The sequence below is a fragment of the Cetorhinus maximus genome, chromosome 12 (assembly GCF_964194155.1).
Source record: "Cetorhinus maximus chromosome 12, sCetMax3.hap1.1, whole genome shotgun sequence".
Lineage (NCBI taxonomy): Eukaryota > Metazoa > Chordata > Chondrichthyes > Lamniformes > Cetorhinidae > Cetorhinus > Cetorhinus maximus.
Genome location: NC_135890.1, coordinates 105,867,877 through 105,889,346, shown reverse-complemented (window position 1 = coordinate 105,889,346; position 21,470 = coordinate 105,867,877). Strand labels below are relative to the sequence as shown.

The 21,470-nt window shown below is 41.9% G+C and overlaps 1 protein-coding gene across 2 annotated transcripts in view; it reads left to right on the top strand.

Annotated features, from left to right (window-relative positions):
* The window catches only part of LOC144687791 (uncharacterized), a 235,143-nt gene that overhangs the window by 116,809 nt on the left and 96,864 nt on the right, over window positions 1-21,470 (top strand). Inside the window, exon 6 of one of the 2 annotated variants that reach the window (XR_013578209.1) lies at window positions 9,870-9,940. The exons of the other annotated variant lie outside the window; for it this stretch is intronic. The gene's annotated coding sequence lies outside the window, so the exon portion shown is untranslated. The remainder of the gene's footprint in view (window positions 1-9,869; window positions 9,941-21,470) is intronic. 2 annotated transcript variants of the gene reach the window in all.

The window sequence follows — 21,470 nt, the reverse complement described above, 5'->3', positions numbered from 1 at the left end:
AATAAATAAGTTTCTCCTGAATGTCCTATTGGAATTATTAGTGGCTATCTTTTATTTATGTCTCCTAGTATAGTTATCCCAAAACAATCCTAAGTAGCTACGATGAAATTTGTTTGTATTTATGGTGTAATGCCAGCAATTTCCTGACAATCCTGAAGTGGAAATATATCCCTGATAGGGTAGAGATAGAGAAGATGTAGCCTCCTTATTCTTTTTACCAAAATGCACTATCTCATGCTTATCTCTATTGAAATTGATTTGCCCATTCTTCAAATTTATTAATGTTGTTTGTAGTTTGTCAAGGTCTTCCCCGCTACTGGCTAAACCCTCTGATTTGGTTTCATCGCAAATTCTGAAACGTCCAAATCATTTATGTAAACTGCGAATAATAATGGTCTTTGCACTAATTATTGTGGGGAAAATCTATTCTCACCTTTTTCTAGTCTCAGTAACCATCCAAAACCCCTACTGTCTGTTTTCTGCGTTGTAGCCATATCCATCCATTCTACTTGTTTCCTGAAGCCACATACTCTAACATTGTTTCATAAAGGATCATGAGATCTTTAACATACACCTGAGTAGAGCTTCAGTTTTACATCTCATCTGAGAGACAACAGCTGCAGCAATGCCGCACTGACGTGTAACCTTAGGTTATGTGCTGAAGTCCTAGGAGTGAGGTTTGAACTTAGAGAATCACAACGGAGAGTGCCCTAACTGAGTGAAACTCAAAATGAGATACAGTAGAAAAATGTATTGGTCAACTCTCCTGGTCTAACAAAACAGTATATTGTCCACCTTACGAATAACACAAGGTGAAATTTGCTTTTCACCTTTAGGGCTGTAGGGAATTCTCTATTTAGTTAAATGATTCTTCACAGTTCAGGTTTGAGTGTGTTGTCCAAATGCAAATTTATTACTGTACTCAACCACAAAAATGCAGTAATCGGTGCAGTTATACAATAAACTTATACAACCCTGTTTCCAGCAGACCCAAGGTCATCAGGCTTGGTTTCCATAACTGGATTCCTGATCGTCCTGACAGCTCTTCCCCTTAATGTGAGTCTTTCAGACGATGCCCAGAATGTGTTTTGAAGTGAGGTTCCTTTTTACCAAGCCTCCAGACGCTGACCCACCCAGAGTGCAACTCCGGTTCCCATTTCACAACAGGTTAGAACACCACAAGCTACAGCAGCAGCTGATCAGAATGATGCCCTTGCCAAACTCTTCAGTGCTTTTGATGTAAAGGAAATGTCGCACCATTTAATCTTTATGGCCAAGTTGATGGTTTGATTTTTAATCAGTTTGACGCAATATTCCCTGTCTGACAATACAAGGGACAGGAGATGTCAGATAGGTAATGTGATGACCGGCTGGTTGTATCAGATGAGGATTATCTGATTACTTTGGAGCGAAAAAAAAAACAAATTCTCACAAGCACATGCATATTTCCTGCTCCAGACGTTACAGGTACAAGAAATAAAAACAATAAATGTTGGGAATATTCAGCAGATCAGGCAGCATCTGTGAAGAGAAACAGAGTTAACATTTCAGGTTGAGATGACCTATCATTGAGCTGAAATGTTAACTGTTCCTCTCCACATATGCTACCTGACCTCCTGTGTATTTCCAGCATTTTTTGTTTTTATGTCAGATTTATAGTATCCGCAGTATTTTGCTTTTGTATTGTATACAAGACAGTTTATGAAAATGCTAGGTGCTCTTGAGCTGTAATGTGGAACTAGCCAGCGCTTCCAATTTGCAAAGTCTTTCGTCAAACAATAATTAAACTCTGAAATGACCTGAACCTCTGTTTACTTAACAATAATTGGACATTTTGACATTTGAGTATCTCCACAATGCATTACGCATTTAGTCATTTGGCAGTACAGAATTTGAGTATTGTTGAAAAAATACATTTTGTTGAAGCTTTTCATCTTGCACTCATCAGGACAATCACAAGAATACCAATGTCACAGGAAGCAACAACTTTATACTGTATGAGCAGAGAGTGCTGATTGGTTGGCAAGTGAACTCTGACTGGTGGAGGTGTTGTCATGGAGAATGTGCCATTTAATGGTGACTGACAGTTAATTGCCAAGCATTGTTTAAAAATTAAACCAGGCAACTTGATTCTGGTCAAGGCATTTCCCTGAGGAAAGAACCAGTGAATGGCTATCACTTATTTTGTTCAGCTGAAACAGGCGTAATGTGTGTATATGTTCTTTCTGTCTGCAAAGCACAGGGCCCTGTGTATTAATATATGTAGCTTCTATGCAAATGCGCCAAACTGTGAGCCCGACTGACAATCTTAATTTGGCTGTCAGTGCAATTCTTAGCACAATGAGGATTATTTAGCAAATGTCATCCAATAGCGGAATCACATCTAATGTTGGACATTGTGTTTTGCAAGCACGGGCTGGTTGGGTATAATCTGTACTTTGCCAGTTGTGAACAGTCAATTACCATTAACTGGTGCATTCTCCATGGCAACGCCTCTACCAATCAGAGTCCACTTGCCAACTAATCAGCACTCTTCTCTCATACAGTATAAGGTTGTTGCTTCCCTTGACAATGATATTCTTGCGATTGTCCTGATGAATGTAAGATGAAAAGCTTCAACAAAATGTCTTTTTTCAGCAGTACGCATTATGCATTGCGTAATATAACACTGTTCTTATAAGACATTGAACATGTACATAAGACTTGTAGATATACAGATCTATAGATACATCCTTACAAAGCACACATTGCTTGTCATGCTACTTCCATCCCGCCTATCTGTCACATTTGTGCCGGAAGTCAGCTTGACCATTTGTTTACCTGGAGCCATCCAAGATGGATTGTGGTGTTGCTTACAACCTCTGAGACCTCATGGTGCATCTCTGAGAGAGGTGGTCTTGCAACATGACCCACCTCAGAAATTCTAAAAATCCAACCTCTGCAATGCAGCCACTTACCCTCTGATACCACCTCCAACCCCTCAGCCCTCAAAATGAGTTCAAGACATTGGTGGGAACTGGCTTCAAATTCCTAAAGAGCTTTCAGTTTGTCTAATATCAATTTCATTATCCATATGTTGCTCCACTCGCTAAAGATTGTACACACTTGCCAAAATTCTCTTACACCCAGCAGTTGACTTCAGGCTGTATTTATTTAGAGCAATTAAGCTTTCTGATTTAAAGAAGCAGGTTAGATTAAATACTGACGCACTTAGACAGTAGAATAATTGTAAAAAACACTGCTACCATTATAAAATGTCAATTCCTCTGACTTAAATAATGTCACAAAATATCTGTTATTTTTGATAGATTTTGTTTGTCAAATTTTGAAAGTGTCTTCCTGACTTCAGATTCAGTCCTTCTGCAGTTGGACTGCCAGAAGCTTCCCTCGTGATCAGCTTCCAGAACTTGTGTGTGCAGTTTGTCGACACTTTTAAAAAATCTTACTGGTGTCCTGCCTTCAGCTGTCTGATTGGTCCTTATGAACCAGAAAACCTGTTACGTGTTTATAGACTGAGCGCAGCTCAGCTCTAAAAATAACAATACAGCTTTCAAAACTCAGGCCTTAAGTGAGAGTGTTAAAGTGACCAAAGTTAATCTTCCTGAAGAGTTAGATTTTCAAGAGAGCCCTAACCTGCCCCCCTGTATTGGGGTGACAGCAATTTCCGTTTCCAAAGTGTTTTTGCTAGGATCATGTATGGCCAGTTTGATTAACTTGCACAATTTTCTCTCACCAATTTTTATAGAGTTTGATTTTATTTTCTTATTACGTAAATACAAGCACCTACCAGAGCCCACGTTTATTTTGGCATAGGTGGATGAACACACTCCATTTGTCAATTTTCCTCCATCCCCCCTCCAACTTTTTTCCCAGGCAATGCATGGAAAAGTGATTAAACTAACCGGGCTTGCCGCTATGTCTATCACACCCGTTGACTGGGAACAAGATGAAGGGAGACTTTGTTACTCATTAACAATAAAAGCTTGATAATTGAGTTAAACCCTCATAACAAATTGAAGTACGTTAGATATAAATTCATTTTGCTTGCACAAAACAATATTAAGTCTCGTATATGTGCATCCTTCATGTGTCATTCTTAATTCATGGAACACTTTCCTGTCACACTAATTTTTCTCATCTTTTTCTGTAATTTGCCTTTCGTGTTCTCTTAGCTCCCAACTTGCATCTTAGCTCCCAGCTTGCATCTGCAAACTAGTGTTACTCTGCTCAGCAGTGCATCTCCCGAGATCTAATACAATTGTTAATCTTTTTAGCATAAACACGGTTTGATTTATTCAGTCACTGCAAAGTAGCCCTGATGATGTTTATTCCATTACATTGCATTACCTTACCCTCTAACTGCATGTGAGCAGCACAATGGGAAATCTGCTAATATTTAAAATAAAATGAAGTTTCCAGTTTTTTTTAATTTAAGAGAACACATCTATAAGCTACTGTTTTCTGTCCTAGCTAATTAGATATGAAAATTGAAAGAATACTGAAGTACACATAACATAGGAAGAGGAAATTAATTCTCAAGATGGTTGGGGAGAGTTTGTTGATTAGAGTTTTGAAATATTTTCTCGGTTTGCCCTTTTGAAACATTTCCTGCCCTTAATATTTGAGAATTGTGCCTGGTCTCCACTCAGCGATCGCCACTGGTAGTTTGCTTGAGATTAGTGTGCATGTATACGAGGCTTAATATTGTTTTGTGTAAACAAAATGCATTTATATCTAACATACTTCAATTTGTTATGAGGGTTTAACTCAATTTTCAAGCTTTTATTGTTAATGAGTAACAAAGTCTCCCTTCATCTTGTTTCCCAGTCAACTGATGTGATAGACATAGTGGCAAGCCCGTTTAGCTTAATCACTTTTCCATGCATTGCCTGGGAAAAAAGTTGAAAGAAGCCTGAGATCAGGAACTCTCTCAGATCGCTCCTTAATGGTAATGTGACCAGATCCTCCACCACAGCAGGATCGACTGTCATTCCACAGAAATGGCTGTGGTGTACTAACATTTTTAATGTAGGTCCTTGTGGAGAATCTTTAAAGTGAATTTCCACCTTTATTTTAAGTTATCTGTTAAAGCAGGCTAACCAGACAAATTGTGCTGGAATTAATAGAGCTTGTGACAAATGCGTTTGAATCAATATTAATGCTCAATAGCTCTCAGGTACTCTGTCAGTGTTAGGCACTCCCAGGTCAGCTATTATATGGATTGAATGGAGAGTAAAGCTCCCTGTGTACTGTGCCAACAACATGCCTCAGACCCAGCCTCAGAGGAGCAGCATGCCAGTCACAGATGAGTGGTAGTGGTGTCATTTCTGAGAATGTTACAAGCTGTGTGGATAATTGGGGGGGGGGGGGAGGAAACCAGTAGATGGAGTGTATTTGGACTTCCAAAAGGCATTTGATAAGGTGCCACCTAAAAGGTTACTGCACAAGATAAGAGGTCATGGTGTTTGGGGTAATGTATTAGCATGGATAGAGGAATAGTTAGCTAATAGGAAGCAGAGATTGAGATAAATAGGTCATTTTCAGGTTGGCAATTAATGAAACTAGTGGAGTGCCATAGGGATCAGTGCTGGGGCCTCAACTATTTATTATCTATATTGACAACTTGGACCAAGGGACATAGTGTACTGTAGCCAAATTTGCTGTTGATACAAAGATAGGGAGGAAAGCATTTTGCGAGGAGGACACAAAAGCCCAAATTTTTGCGAAGTTGGGCTGGCTCTGGAGACCTTCAAAAATGTCGGGTGGGACCTGGATGTGGAAATTCCACCCCCGTTTCCAACAGATCCCATTTTTCCTGACGGGAGAAGGGAACAGGGCATGAATCACTGGCGGGAAACCCAAATTCAGCAGAACCATTTGAAATTTAGTGTTGCGTTCAAACAGACCCCATTTTCACTGTTCCAAGGGTCTTAACTCGCTGTGTGGGAGTCATGAATTTATAGAGTAGACGTAAATGCTTGAGAAGGGTGAATAAGGTCTGTTTAAGTGCCATGATTAATTCCCAGCCCTTTAAAAATGAAAAAAAAAACCAGATTGAGGCTGTCAGTTAATGTTTAGGAAAAAAACACCCTCTGCTGGAATGTTGATTAACAGGCCATCAGATGTAGGGTAGAAAACCATTTCCACCTGTTCCTGCATCTGCAGTAGAGTTCTTTGTTGACATTTCTCAAGGGCTGTTATTGCAGCTGAAGTCTGAATGCTTGGCAGAGTTTCAAAACCCACAAAAGCACTTATCTCTGGTGGGGGGGCTGAGTTCACATTTTGATTGGCAGTTTAAAGAAGTTGCTAAAGGATTAGCTGCCTTTATCGTTACTTTGTTTTTGTAATAGATTGAACACTTGAGGGGATCTAAAATCTTTGAATGGGTTTCTTGAATGGCAGTTATTTTTCAGTATCAAGTGTGTATAAGTGAGAGATCTATACAATTATTATAAGTTAATTTTTTTCACCACATGATTTCTGACATCTACCCATCATGGATGCTGGGTGAGTGGCTATGGAGGAGGAATGAGCTAGCATGTAGGGGGCTTGGGGTAGTGGGAGGGGATGTGTTAGCATGAAGGGAGCATGGGGATAAGAAAGGGCATTTGGTGTGTGGGGACATGAGTTGGCATGGAGGGGACAGGAGGAGTGGGATTGTGAGGGGGGTGTGAGAGGTGTGAGGGCTAGGACAAAGTCCCAGAGAACCAAGGTGGGCCTTATAACTAGCTTTCCTTGGCACTTGCCTGCCCCCATGGCTGCATAGTTTCTGCTTCTGGGATCAGTAGGCCTGGTTCTATCCTGCCCCCCTCTCACCCCCACTTCCAGGCATGAAAATTGGATGTAATGGGGCCCTTTAAAACTGAGGCCGGTCTGCTGAGACAGGAAATTTCCCTATTTGAGCTACCCATCTTGTTAGTGAAAATTTAGCCCTTTTTGAACCTGTAAAGGGACATTGGTAGGTTAAGTGAGTGGTCAAAAATTTGACAAATAGAGTATAATGTGGGAAAATGTGAGGTTGTTCACTTCGGTGGGAGCAATAGAAAAGTAGAATATTATTAAGTGGAGAGAGAATGGAGAATGTTGTGACACAGTGGGATCTGGGTATCCTTGTACATGAATCAGAAAAATTTGCATGCAGATACAGCAAATAATTAGCAAGACAAATGGCCTTTATTGCAAGAGGAATGAATATAAAAAGAAGGAAGTCTTGCTACATCTATACAGAAAACTAATGACACCACTGTATTGTGCACAGTTTTGGCCTCCTTACTTAAGGAGGGATATACTTGCCTTGGAAGCAGTTCAGAGAAGGTTCAGTAGGCTGATTCCTGGGATGAATGGATTGTCTTATGAGGAAAGATTGAGCAGGTTGGGCCTATACTCATTGGAGTTTAGAAGAATGAGAGGTAATTTTATTAAAACATAAGATTATGAGGAGGCTTGGCAGGGAAAATGCTGAGAGAATGTTTCTCCTCGTGAAGGAACCTACAACTGGTGAGGAGTCGGGGGGCACAGTTTAAAAATAAGGGGCCTCCCATTTAAGACAAAGACGAGGAGGAATTTCTTCTCTGAGGTTCATTAATCTTTGGAATTCAATACCTCAGAGAGCAGTAGAGGCTGGGTCATTGAACATATTAATGACCAAGTAAGACAGACTCTTGAACTTGCCTTTATTAGCCGAGGCATAAAATATAAGAGCAGGGAGGTTATGCTGGAACTGTATAAAACGCTGGTTAGGCCACAGCTAGAATATTGCGTGCAGTTCTGGAATCCGCATTATAGGAAGGATGTGATTGCACTAGAGAGTGCAGAGGAGACTTACCAGGATGTTGCCTGGGCTGGAGAGTTTTAGTTATGAGGAGAGATTGGATAGACTGGGGTTATTTTCCTTGGAGCAGAGGAGATTGAGGGGGACGTGATTGAGGTGTATAAAATTATGAGGGACATAGATAGGGTAGACAGGAAGGAACTTTTCCCCTTGGTGAAGGGATCAATAACCAGGGGGCATAGATTTAAGGTAAGGGGCAGGAGGTTTAGAGGGGATGTGAAGAAGAATTTTTTCACCCAGAGGGTGGTGGGAATCTGGAACTCACTGCCTGAAAGGGTGGTAGAGGCAGAAACCCTCATAACATTTAAGAAGTATTTGGATGTGCGCTTGCAATGCCATGGCATACAAGGCTATGGGCCTAGTGCTGGAAAATGGGATTAGAATAGTTAGGTACTTGTTTGACCAATGCAGACTCGATGGGCCGAAGGATCTTTTTCTGTGCTGTAGACCTCTATGACTCTATGAACTATAAGAGTCAAATGTGATGAGGGGTAGGCAGGAAAGTGGAGTTAAGATCACAATCAGATTGGCCATGATTTTATTGAATGGCAAAGCAGGCTCAAGGGGCCAAGTGGATTACTACTACTCCTATTTTGTATGTTCTCAAGTTCAGTGTACCATGGGTTCAAATCCCACTCCAGGGAATTCAGCACGGGCACTCCACTGCAGTACTGATTGTGTGATGTACTGTTGCGGGTGTTGTCTGTTATATGAGATGTTAAAGCAAAGCCCTGTATGCTTGTTGGATGGACCTTAAATGTTGTAAGGCACTGTTTCAAAAAAAAGCTGGGAAGTTCGCCCCAGTGTCCTGACCAATAGTTATTCCTCAACCAACATCACTAGAACAGATTATCAGTTTGCTGTTGTGGGAGCCTGTTGTGTGCATTTTGGCTGCCACAATTCCTACCTTACAACAGGAACTCTACTTCAAAAAAAAATACTTAAGTTAGGATGTAAATCACTTTGGGACTTCCTGGGATCATAAAAGCATGATAGAAATCTAAGTCTTTTACAATTGAGAGGCTTACATTTCTCAAACTTCTAGGGCTCAGTTGGAGTCAGTTTCGTGCTGCAAGTTTGCACCCATCAGGAGTATGAGAGCTAGCAGAAAGAAGACTTTGATTCCATGAATCTGTCTGGATTTAGGTGTATCATTTCACTGTTCAAACCCCCTGGCTGGATTATCCTTTAACCTCTACTCACTGCTGTCCACTCTATCGAAATGGACTTTACAGCAAGAAAGAGGTAAACCTTGTTGGAGCAAGATGCAAGCGAGTTAGATTGAAATGACTATGTCTCACCTTTTTCCCAGCCAGATAAACAAATAGTAAGATCTAAATAGAATTTGCAAATGAAATAAACTTCAAGGATTAATGTTAGAATTTGTTGAATAGAAGAATATAGGTACAGCATCAGGACTGTGGGTAGCAGAATGCTCAATTCCTGTTGCCTATCACTCCTACCAGTGTTCACAAATACATCCTGTTTCCATTGTATATCAAACTACTATAAATATTTTAAATGACTCCGTGTTGATTAGGGGATTGTCCAATTTCAAGCTGTCTAACTGGCTGCTGACCTCCAGAATCTATTCCTTTTGTCCCAGTGCTTTTGCAGACTTCCTGTTTATTTGATTCTTATTTGGCAGCAAATCCGAAAGAGCTGTGTTTCGGTACATTTTAGGAAGGACTCGTTAGAAATGTTGCGGTATTTTCAAAGCAAGGTCAGATGACAGTAGTAGTCATTTCCTGACCAGTATGTCATGTGATCTCCCACTCAGCTGGTGAATACTTTAGACTGTGCTGAAGGGGAGGGGGAGGGCAGATGGGAGTGGAGTTCTAAACATCTACCGCAAGTAAGCGAGTGTGCATGTGTGTGCCTGTGCTGCTGCTGCTGCTGCTGCGCTCAGTAAATGATATCAGGGAAACTTTGCTCAGCCTGCCCTCAGTGCTCACTTTGACAAGGAAGCCGCAGACAGACTGCGAACAGAGAGATGGCAGCGTGAGCTCATTTGAATTGTATTTTTTTAAACACACAGAGTTATTCTCATCACTGGAGATGGAGTACTATTATTGCCCAGGGCTGTGCAGGACACTCCAGAATTTCTGGGTAAGTGAACAGTGGCAGTCAAGAAAATTTCCATATGAATGTGTGCTTTCTATTATTTTACCAGATGATATTTCCAAAGCAGAGGATGGTGCTTTCCAGTTTCAAGTATGAAGTTTGAAGTGGGCTAAACTTTTTAGTCATCTTCCATCTGTAATCTTAGTGCCAAATGTGTGAGGAGCAAAAAGTGGTTAAAAAAGGCCATATGTTCGTATTAACTCTGTGTCAATTCTTCCCATGTACTTTATTACATTGAAGCTTGCTTTATGATTCACTGTGGTTGATAAGAGGGATTGTATATCTGTCATATTGCTCATAGCAGTGTGGCATCCTGTTAAAGGGGCTACTTGGTTAAACAGAGGCTCGTGTCAGTTCTGTATCCTCCCCCATATGTTTGCTTAAATGGCATGTGGAATAAAGGGAAAGATCTCTTCTCTTGACCAGGATGCTGTTGGGATGCCCTCGCTTTGCAGAAACCTTAAAGCCCTTAAGTGTGTATCAAACAACTTTCAGCTAGTTTCATTGTTAAATTTATAATAGCTCTGATGAAGTGGTCACAGGCGGATGTGTCCAAGAGGGCAAACAATATGATGAATTGAGAGAAAATGCAAGGCTGTAGATTCAGCAATTTGAGTTTTTTAACATAGAGTTTTAAATAAATGACCCATCTGCTCCGAAATGCATTGTTGACTTGATTTTTGAACCATGCTATCTTTGATGATCCAGTTTAAGCTGATGCCATCCCAAGGATGTTATTATGGTGCAAGGTGAGGGAATTGGTATTTTAATGATTCAGCTCACATTTAGAATGACTGGATTTGGATGTGTTTGATGTGAAATGAGTGAGCTGCTGATTCTTTGGCTCTGATACCTGCAAATATTAGTAACCAACAGTTTGAGTGATAGGATAACATCTTGTTGATATTGAAGGAAAAGGATGTTAGCAATACAGTAGCATACAAAATCTAAACCAGATATCTGCACAGAGGGTAGGATTTCCCCGAGGAATTTTTATGTGGTTTGTTTTCAGATTATTTCAAAGGAACCACACTCTCTGATCAGGCCTGGCTAATCTCTTTGCAAACAAATAGATCCTTTTGTCTGTTTCATCGATTCCAATGTGCCTAATGTGATGGAAGGAAATTGAATCCCCTGAACATGATGTCTAAATGCCAGGGTGTAAAGGTGCTGTGTTCCTGCTCAGTGCCTGGATAGATATGGTGCCTGGGTCTCCTTGTATTGAAAACCTGCTGTTTGGTGCCTGGGTTCTTGCAGTGAAGACCTCAAGTATGAAGCCTGGGTTGTGCATTGAGTGAGATGCCTGACAAAATTTGACACGTTTTGGAAGGTTACAGCCGAAGTTTCTAGATTTTTTCCACTTAAGATGCAACTAGACCGTAAGTTCTATCTGCACGCAGAAGTTCTGGGATCAGCTAGCAAGCAACAGGTGGGGGAAGAATTACCTTTTTTGATGAAGTCACTAAACATCCCAACCAACTGGAAGTGTAGAATTCCATGGAGAGAAACCCATCCCAATGCCTCCCATTGTATAGGTATGCAATGCCACATTATGCCTCTTACCTCCACTTGTTGTGTGCAGAGGCTGTCAATGAGAAAGAGTCAGTTGACTTTGCAGTTTGTTTTATGGATGTCTGTGAGGTGTTGTCTTTAGCTTTTAGTCCTGGGACTTTGGACCTTGTGTGAATTGGATTCATTGTAAGAGAGAATTTTATAGCTCAAATTCCCAGGTGAGAACACTTTCATATTCAGTAACTCATCATGAATATTCTATTAATGCTGGAATGAAACACAATTGTTTTACTGCTGGATTGCATATGCTCTGATGTCTCTGGAATAGCATTCACCTCTCTCCTTTACATTTCACCTGCAGTCTAAAAATTTTATCAGTGGGGATTGAATTAATAATTCTGTCAGAATCAAGCCCTCCGCTGTCCATTTCCATTACTTGCCATGAAACTGGCTGCTAAAGTTCTAACTGAGCAACATTCTGATGCTCCAAATATAATTTTGATGAGTGGAGCCTCATCATTAACATAAAACCACATAAAAGTTCCCCTTGAGTAACTTCCTCATTGGCTTAACAGCACAGATGAGTCAGATAAATATAGACAAGTCCCCTTATCACTTTGCTGAAGGTATTTTTCTGGACCACTGATGTGGGGGTCTCTGGGAGTAAGACCTCTGCCCACATGTGAATAAATTGTGCAAATAAGCTCTTTGAAAAAAGATTTAATTCATCATTCTTTAACTGCAACAAAGCTCTGTAAAAGCCTAAAAATTATTTCCTGGTTTTCTGTTTGTACATTAATTGCTCAGGGCACTTGAAAGTGTAATCATATTTCACAGAGAGCAGAAATTGTAGCCACTTCTGTGTACACTGTTCTTGAAATGTTACTTCTTTTTGTTTTGTTTGAGTTGATCAGTCAGTGATTGAATAAATGGCTGAAGTCCAAAGATTCATAACTCTTCCTAATTGCAGTTTATAGAACTCTAACATAATCTTGCTTTGCAAGCAAGTTACAGATGAACATTAAAATGTACCAAGTATCAGTAATTAGTAATACGTTTGCACTGTTCTGTGAGATCACTTTGTTCATTATATTTTGCAATAATACAGATTGGGAGAGGGGACTCCTGTACCGAACATGATCTGTGGGATGAGGCTAGTATCTTGACCCAGTTGATTGCCACTGTAGTTTATTGTGCCACATGTTTATTGGACACATTAGTTTCTGTGGTTTCCTCCTACAGGGGGATGATTGAAACCTTGGGGAGGGGAGAATGCAGAGCAATGGGCAGGTGGGAGGAGGGGGATTTAAAGGGTGCATGATTCTGGCACCATTCTTCCTTTTATCATGTCCCAACCAGTTACTGAACAATGCTGGCAAAAACCTATGAGCTGATGCCAGGAATGGGAAATGGCAGAGAGATGTGAAATGCTATTAAATGCAAGATACAAAATGAATCTAAAGGCACATCATCATTGTTTTGGAGACAAAAGAAGCAGTAAGAATTCTGATCCATTTTCTTTATAGTGCTTGCAAACTGTTATTGCAATGTGAATTATTAAATTTTAACAACAATGAATAGAGGAAAGGCTATGGGTGGTTTTTCTTAAAGAAAAGGTAGCAGGCTGTAACTGCCGAACTGCAGGGTGGTGTAACTGGGGCTACCCCAAAGATGTGGTGGGGGAACACCGCCCCCCGCTCCCCAGATGTTCCCAGGTAAGGTTTGCACGCCAATTGCCTGGTAAGTGCAAATTTCCTTTGGGCAATTCCCCTGCACTGGGAACCATCTAAAAATGCGATTTAAATTGCAAACTTCGGATGGTTCCAACTGTCTTACATCACCAGAAAAAGTTAGAAGAATAAAAAGCACTTCTAGCTTCTCGGTAACTATTGTACAGACTCACACCTGCCCCCTACAGGACTCCCCAACATCAACCACCCCCCTCCTGAAACTCCAGGGGACTCCCTCAACCCACCAACTACTTCCACCGCCACCCCCACATGGGACTTGTGCCACCGAGACTACATCGATCCCCCCCACCCTGACTACCTTCCCCTATCGCCCCATCCTCCCAACAGGCCATGGGACTACTCCCTCCACGGGATTTCCTTCCACCTGGACTCATCCACCCCGCCCCCCCAGACCCAACCGGATGCCTCCCCCAATTCTAACCACTTAGCTGACAAACCTACCTGCTCCTGGATGGATATCTGATTTACAGCAGCCAGTGCCATAAAACAGGGGGCATGGCCTCCTTCCCTCCGACTCTCCTGTGTTCAACAGAGGCCTCAGGAGTGCGCTGCCCTGCACTGTTCTCATCCGGCCTGAGTCCAAAGGTCAGGCAAGGCAGGGAAGAAAAAATTTGACGGTTAAAAATGTAGGAGCAGAGTGGCAATTTGACTCTGCCTCTCTGCAGAGGTTCAGGCCCAACGTTGCCAAACTGTGCTTCTGTACATATGTGTGAAAAAGGCACAGTCAATCCTGGTTCTTTTATGAATTGCACAGTTTATGATATGCTTATATGCCTACTGGGGACAGAGAGCTGGGAAGAATATAGATGGGAGAGGTCTGACAAACACAGAGCATTGTAATCATACAAGCTTACACACTTCAAAGCCTGCAGGGCTTTATATGAGTTGAGGACAAACAGAGGCCAGACCCAACCCCAGTTTTGCGTAATGGACTTGGGATTGGTAGAGATATGGATGCAGGTACCTGCATGTGTTGTGATCAGAAAAATAATAAAAACAACTATATTGCACCTTCAATGCAATAAGATGCCCAAAAGCATTTTACAGAGGCTGTTACTAGTAGGGGATCTGACTGAAGGCCTGGATGTTGAGATGGCTTCTGAAAGTGGGAATGAGCTGGGAAGGCAGGAAAAATGTTCCAGAGGGCAGAACCAACACATCAGTAAGCCATACCACTGAGGTGGAGCTAAAGGAAGGGGCCACAAAGGAGACCAGGCCGAAAAGGCTAAGGGCACACATTGGTTGAGGAGGTGGCAGAGATAAGGAAGGGAGAAAAATAATTCTTGTTTTGAAATTGCGTTCCAGTTTAAAATGATGCCACAATCCAGCTTAACATCACTGCAGGAAATAACAGATGTTATCTTCTTGTTCAACCACGTTAGAGGTGCTGTAACCCTTAATTGCCATCTCTTTCCTCCCGCCCCAACCCATCCCATACTTAACAAACATCTACAATCTCAACAGAAACTGAGACACACAGTTTGGCAACTTTTTCATATACTTGCGATATGGTGTATCTTATCTAGATGGATGGTAGTTACTTCAAACTGGTTTATCTACACTATGTACAATATATACAAAGTGTGCTACTGAGTAGGCTCATCTCCCCCAAGTGCTGCCTAAACTGTCTGCTGTACAAGTTTCTCTAACACATGACTGCTGATGTCACTGTTATGTCATGGCCCATATCACTCATTACCATAACTATTCTATTATCCCATTGTACTAAAGCAACTTTATCATTTGAAATCAAGTGGCACATCTATGTCCATCCTTGAAATGAGACACAATTTATAGATTATATATGGTAAAATTTAGTGATACCATACAGCATGGTCCAGAGGAAATGTTCCTTTGTTGCCATAAAGGAAGTGGAACAGAATAACTGATCTGAAACTGTCATGCAAGATTATATAACAACAGCTTGAACTTCTACATTCTCATTACCATAAAAAAGTTGGTTTGGAGAGATGGAGAGAAAGGAGGTAAATAGATAAAAGCAACGAAGGAGTGAATGCTGAGCCATAGTGCAAGAGTTAAAAGAGGTGATCAAAAGCTTCGTCAAAAAGATGGGTTTTGAGAAGATTTTTATTGGGAGAATTGCATCCAAGAATCCAAAACTATTTTGAAATGTGTTTACTTCTTTTATCTGTACAAGGATAGTTTAGAGCTTCTTAACTGTTACCCTGCAAATCTTCGCCATTCTGTGCTCTTTCTTTCACTATGAATGAAGTTCACTTGCTCCTTGCTCAAGCTTATAGGAGTGCAAGTATGTCTGGAGGCATTGAGTCTGCTGGTATCTATTGTTAAAGTCAGCTCCCCAAACCACTGCTAAAGACCTATTACAACCATTAGCTGTCTCTACCTCAAACTTCTTGGCAATGGGAAAAGGCTATTTAATAACAAATTACACAGTGTAAGGAAAAGTTACACATGTTGGTTATTGAGAAAACAATTAAGGAGGGATTATATAACGCTTTAAGCATAAAGTGAAGATGCTATATGTAGGAGGGAAGGGTAGGGGAAAAGTAAAGGTTGGAATCAGAACCCTTGAGGAAATTCAGGCCCAAAGTATTCTTGAACTTATAAGTATCATTGCCTACCTGATGGCTCAGTCAATTAGTGCATAAATGTCAAGAATGGTTTTCGGCTTGATTTCCAGTCCAATTTCCTAATTTCTAGGCTAATAGTTAAAAATGGTACACGTGGCAATTGAGTTCGCATGGAGGGAAAATCAATTAGGATTTCTACTTCTGAACAGGACCAGTGACCTTTGTTGTAAGTGCGCTTGTATATAAATTAGGCAGAGGCAGTATCAGGTGTGATTATGATGCTTTCTTGAATCCATAACTCAACTCGCTTGACTAACAAAAATCTTACCACTCAGTTTTGAAATTGTCAGTTGACCTAGCCTTGACATCCTATGGAGGAGAGAGTTCCAGATTTCCAATACCCTTAGTGTGAAAAACTGCTTTCTGAAAGCACCGGTGAACACACTAGCGCTAAATTTCAGGTTATGTCCCTCTTGCTTTAGGTTCTCCCATACCAGTGGAAATAGTTTCTCTATCTACCCTATCAAATCCTTTAATCATCTTCAACCAGATTACTCTTTAATCTTCTTTTTTCAAGAGACTACAAGCCCAGTCTATGCAACCTCTCCTCATAATTTAACTGTTAGCCCCAGTATTGTTCAGTGTATTTGCACTGTACCTCCTTCAAGGCCAATATTTGGTTTCTGAGGTGTGTTTTACTGAAGTGGGTATAGTATTTAAGATGGGATCTAATCAGAGCTCTGTACAGCTGTATCATAACTTACACCCTTTGCATTCCAGCCCTTTAGAGATAACGGCCAATATTTCAGTGCTTTAAATTATTTTTGTACCTGTTCACTAACTTTTAATGCTGTATATGAAATTCGAGCCATTATCCAGTTTAGAGGTTAACTCTAGAATATGTACTGAAAACTGTACCTTTACTATGCAAACACTGCTGCCACCTATGGACAGACAGCATATTATTTTCCTGAGTGCATGGGACAAACTTGGTAAAATTTGATGACTTCAAAGTAAAGTTGGATGACCAGATTCTCATATTGGCTAATTGGGTTTATCTAGCGAGTGGTTCAGCCACAAAGGCCCCGCATTCAGTCCCTGCTTGTGCTCTGTTAGCCCATCTCCGTCAAAAGCTGCAAATGGGCTTCATACCCCCGGTTCAGAGGGGGAAAAGACATGAAGAGTTCCTGTGCTGATCTCTGCTGCTCTGCTGGAGATGTGCCTGTATGAGAATATCCTGTAAGACCAGGATTGTATTTTACTATAATACGCCTACAGTCAAAAAGTTTACTCATACTTTCTGGACATAAATATGAATGATGGCTGAGGGCCATAGGTTTGCAGCTTTCCTGGAAAAATGGATGGAATTGTAGAGTTTTAACCCCAAGATCTCAGTCAGCAAGCAAGAGAGAAAAAGATCCAAATTTCCTGCATTCCTGAAAGGAAACTTGTCAGAGAGATCCATCAGCTGAGTGGATCTCACTTGGTCTTCTGGTGTTGGCTCGTCATGATCTGCGTTTGGACCCTTAGCAATGTAATTTAATTTCCTTGGAGACGAAATGAATCTAGTGATTTTTTTTTTAATCTTTCCAATTTTTTTCCTCTCCTGAAAGTGCTGACCTCTTGGTATGGGTGTCAGTTTAATGGCTGTCAGTTTCATGACTGTCAGTGTTTCTCTAGTACTTAACTTTGTTGTCATTCTTCGTGTTTGAGCAAAGGTGTTGAACGTTGACAGGCTGTTTGAGAGTGGGGCATTTTGGCAAGCTCATTCATGTTGTCACTCCACCTCCCCCACACCTTAGCCTGGGGCCCTGAGGCTGATTGCGCCGCCCAAATCGCAAACCCCAGCAGAGTTCTTTGCTTCCTTCCCTCCCAGGCTTTCTTGCAATCATTCTGCTACCCTCAGTTGATGAGAAGTTGTATTGTATTGTAGGCCTGGGGGTAATATACTTGAGTCTAGTGATTGGCTCTACACAACGGTGCATTCCAATTGGCTTTCCACCAAGTGCTGGCATAGTGCTAGTCATAGGTTGAAAATGCCAGCAGCACTTGTTTATGGATAACGTGACTTCTTGTTTCAGAGATGTTGACTGCTTTGATATAGTAAGCCTGTCCAAAATAGATATCTGACAACTTCCTGGTTGATTGCAGTTTGTCAACCTCTCAGTTGAATTGTGCTCATATTCTGCAAATTGAAGCACGGCTTGGTAACAGATAACTATACAGGATCAGACCTTGGTTTAGCACGTCGTACTTTTATTTTTAGACCTATGATTGAGTCTAGCCTAAGCTGGACTGAGGTGAGATTAGTTTGGGGGTGACTTGATTTAGTTCTGGAGCTTGCAGACTCACAACACTAAGCTGTCCCCAAAATAGTGCTTTTCAAAGGATGCAAGAGTATCACTACAGCACTGTTTATTGGATGATCAGTACTCAGTGCCTGATATGAATAAACTAGAGGTTTAGTTAAAACAAACTAAAAGGGACCTGTTGGACCTGTCTACAGTCACGTGAAGAAACTGTTGAGAGGTTGGGGTGTGTTTTAATGGTGTCATTTCATGTTGGTAACTTGAATTTCCAGTTTTAATTGGTGAGCAAAGGTTCACATGACACTGCAAAGGCAGATATCATTCCCTGGCAGTCACCAGCCTCTCCCTCTAATGACCAGTTTTCTATATTGAACCTCTGACTCCATCTCAAATGTGTTGTTGGAGGTGCTACATTACTTGTTGAGAATTCTGGGCCTCTTACCGAACAGTTTCTGGTTAATGGCCAGTTCTAATTGCACAGGATGACGCATGTCCATCAGCCTGGCTCTTCACCTGCCATGCCAATCAGCTATCAGCCTAGAGGTAAAAGCAAAAAACTGCGGATGCTGGAAATCCAAAACAAAAACAAAAATACCTGGAAAAACTCAGCAGGTCTGGCAGCATCTGCGGAGAGGAACACAGTTAACGTTTCGAGTCTGAATAACCCTTCAACAGAACTAAGTAAAAATAGAAGAGAGGTGAAATATAAGCTGGTTTAAGGGGGGGTGGGACAAGTAGAGCTGGATAGAGGGCCAGTGATAGGTGGAGATAACCAAAAGATGTCACAGTTAAAAGGATAAAGAGGTGTTGAAGGTGGTGATATTATCTAAGGAATGTGCTAATTAAGGGTAGAAAGCAGGACAAGCAAGCTTTAGATAGCCCTAGTGGGGGTGGGGTGAAGGAATCGAAAAAGGCTAAAAGGTAGAGATAAAACAATGGATGGAAATACATTTTTAAAAAATGGAAATAGGTGGGAAAAGAAAAATCTATATAAATTATTGGGAAAAAAATGGGGGGAGGATCGGAAAGGGTGTGGGGATGGAGGAGAGAGTTCATGATCTAAAATTGTTGAACTCAATATTCAGTCCGGAAGGCTGTAAAGTGCCTAATCGGAAGATGAGGTGCTGTTCCTCAAGTTTGCGTTGAGCTTCACTGGAACAATGCAGCAGGCCAAGGACGGACATGTGGGCATGAGAGCAGGGTAGAGTGTTGAAATGGCAAGCAACAGGGAGGTCTGGGTAATGCTTGCGGACAGACCGAAGGTGTTCTGCAAAGCGGTCACCCAGTCTACGTTTGGTCTCTCCAATGTAGAGGAAACCGCATTGGAAGCAACGAATGCAGTAGACTAAATTGAAGGAAGTGCAAGTGAAATGCTGCTTCACTTGAAAGGAGTGTTTGGGCCCTTGGACGGTGAAGAGGGGGGAAGTAAATGAGCAGGTGTTGCACTTTCTGCGGTTGCATGGTAAGGTGCCGTGGGAGGGGTTGAGGTGTAGCGAGTGATGGAGGAGTGGACCAGGGTGTCCCAGAGGGAACGATCCCTGCGGAATGCCACCAGGTGGGGTGAAGGGAAGATGTGTTTGGTGGTGGCATCATGCTGGAGTTGGCGGAAATGGCGGAGGATGATCCTTTGAATGCGGAGGCTGGTGGGGTGATAAGTGAGGACAAGGGGGACCCTATCATGTTCCTGGGAGGGAGAGGAAGGTGTGAGGGCGGATGCGTGGGAAATGGGCCGGACACGGTTGAGGGCCCTGTCAACCACCGTGGGTGGAAAACCTCGGTTAAGGAAGAAGGAAGACATGTGAGAGGAACTGTTTTTGAAAGCGGCATCATCAGAACAGATGTGACGGAGGCGAAGGAACTGAGAGAATGGGGTAGAGTCCTTACAGGAAGCGGGGCGTGAGGAGCTGTAGTCGAGGTAGCTGTGGAAGTCGGTAAGCTTGTAATGGATATTGGTGGACAGTCTATCACCAGAAATTGAGACAGAGAGGTCAAGGAAGGGAAGTGTCAGAGATGGACCACGTGAAAATGATGGAGGGGTGGAAATTGGAAGCAAAATTAATAAATTTTTCCAGGTCCAGACGAGAGCATGAAGCAGCACCGAAGCAGTCATCGATGTACCGGAGAAAGAGTTGTGGGAGGGGGCCTGAGTAGGACTAGAACAAGGAATGTTCCACATACCCCATAAAGAGACAGGCATAGCTGGGGCCCATGTGGGTATCCATAGCCACACCCTTTATTTGGAGGAAGTGAGAGGAGTTTAAGGAGAAATTGTTCAGTGTGAGAACAAGTTCATCCAGACGGAGGAGAGTAGTGGTGGATGGGGATTGTTCGGGCCTCTGTTCGAGGAAGAAGCGGAGAGCCCTCAGACCATCCCGGTGGGGGATGGAAGTGTAGAGGGATTGGACTTCCATGGTGAAGAGGAGGCGGTTGGGGCCAGGGAACTGGAAATTGTTGATGTGATGTAGGGTGTCAGAGGAATTGTGGATGTAGGTGGGAAGGGACTGGACAAGGGGAGAGAGAATGGAGTCAAGATAGCAAGAAATGAGTTCCGTGGGGCAGGAACAGGCTGACACGATCTTCCATATTTATTTTTATCCAATTCAATATTGCTGCTACATCCTCCTTTACTGTTGTATTGGCAACATCCTTTTTTTGAGTGAAGATAGATGCAAAGTACTCATTTAGTACCTCAGCCATGCTCCCCATCTCCACAAGAATGTCTCCTTTTTGGTTCCTAATGGGCCCCACTCTTCCGTTTGACTAGTCGTTTACAGTTTCTGTGCTCGTAAAAGACTTTTGGGTTCCCTTTTATGTTAGCCACTAATCTATTCTTACACTTTCCCTTTGGCTCGCTTATTCCCTTGCATTCTGCACAAGAAGTCCTCACTTAATGTCATTAATTGGTTCCTGGAAAACGCAATGCTATTCCATATGACGCTATGTGGAACAGTCTGTCTGAGGCTCATAACCCTCTCCCGAGATTTCCTTTTCCCTGCCTTACCTAAGATCCAAGAGTCAGCTCTCGCAGGTTCAACATGGGAGGTATGTGGGAACATCCAGGTGTATGGCGGCATTAACACAAAACAGCAACAATGCAATGCGAATGCAAGGTTCAAATAGGGGAGCAACGTTAATGCGAAATTACATTGTGCGGGATGAGATTAAGTAAGGACTTCTGTATTCAATTTGGTTTTCCGCTGTATTATGAACCTTACAATCTGATGGCATCATGGACTTCACCAGGTTTGAAAGCATGTGCTTTACCTCTTAAGGCCTACTATGACCATTCTTTACCACAGATTCAGCAGAAGCTGGGAAACTTGTCTTAAAAAAGGTAAATTGGCTAGACTTGGAGTCAAAGATACATGATTGTAGAGCTCCTGCCCTACCA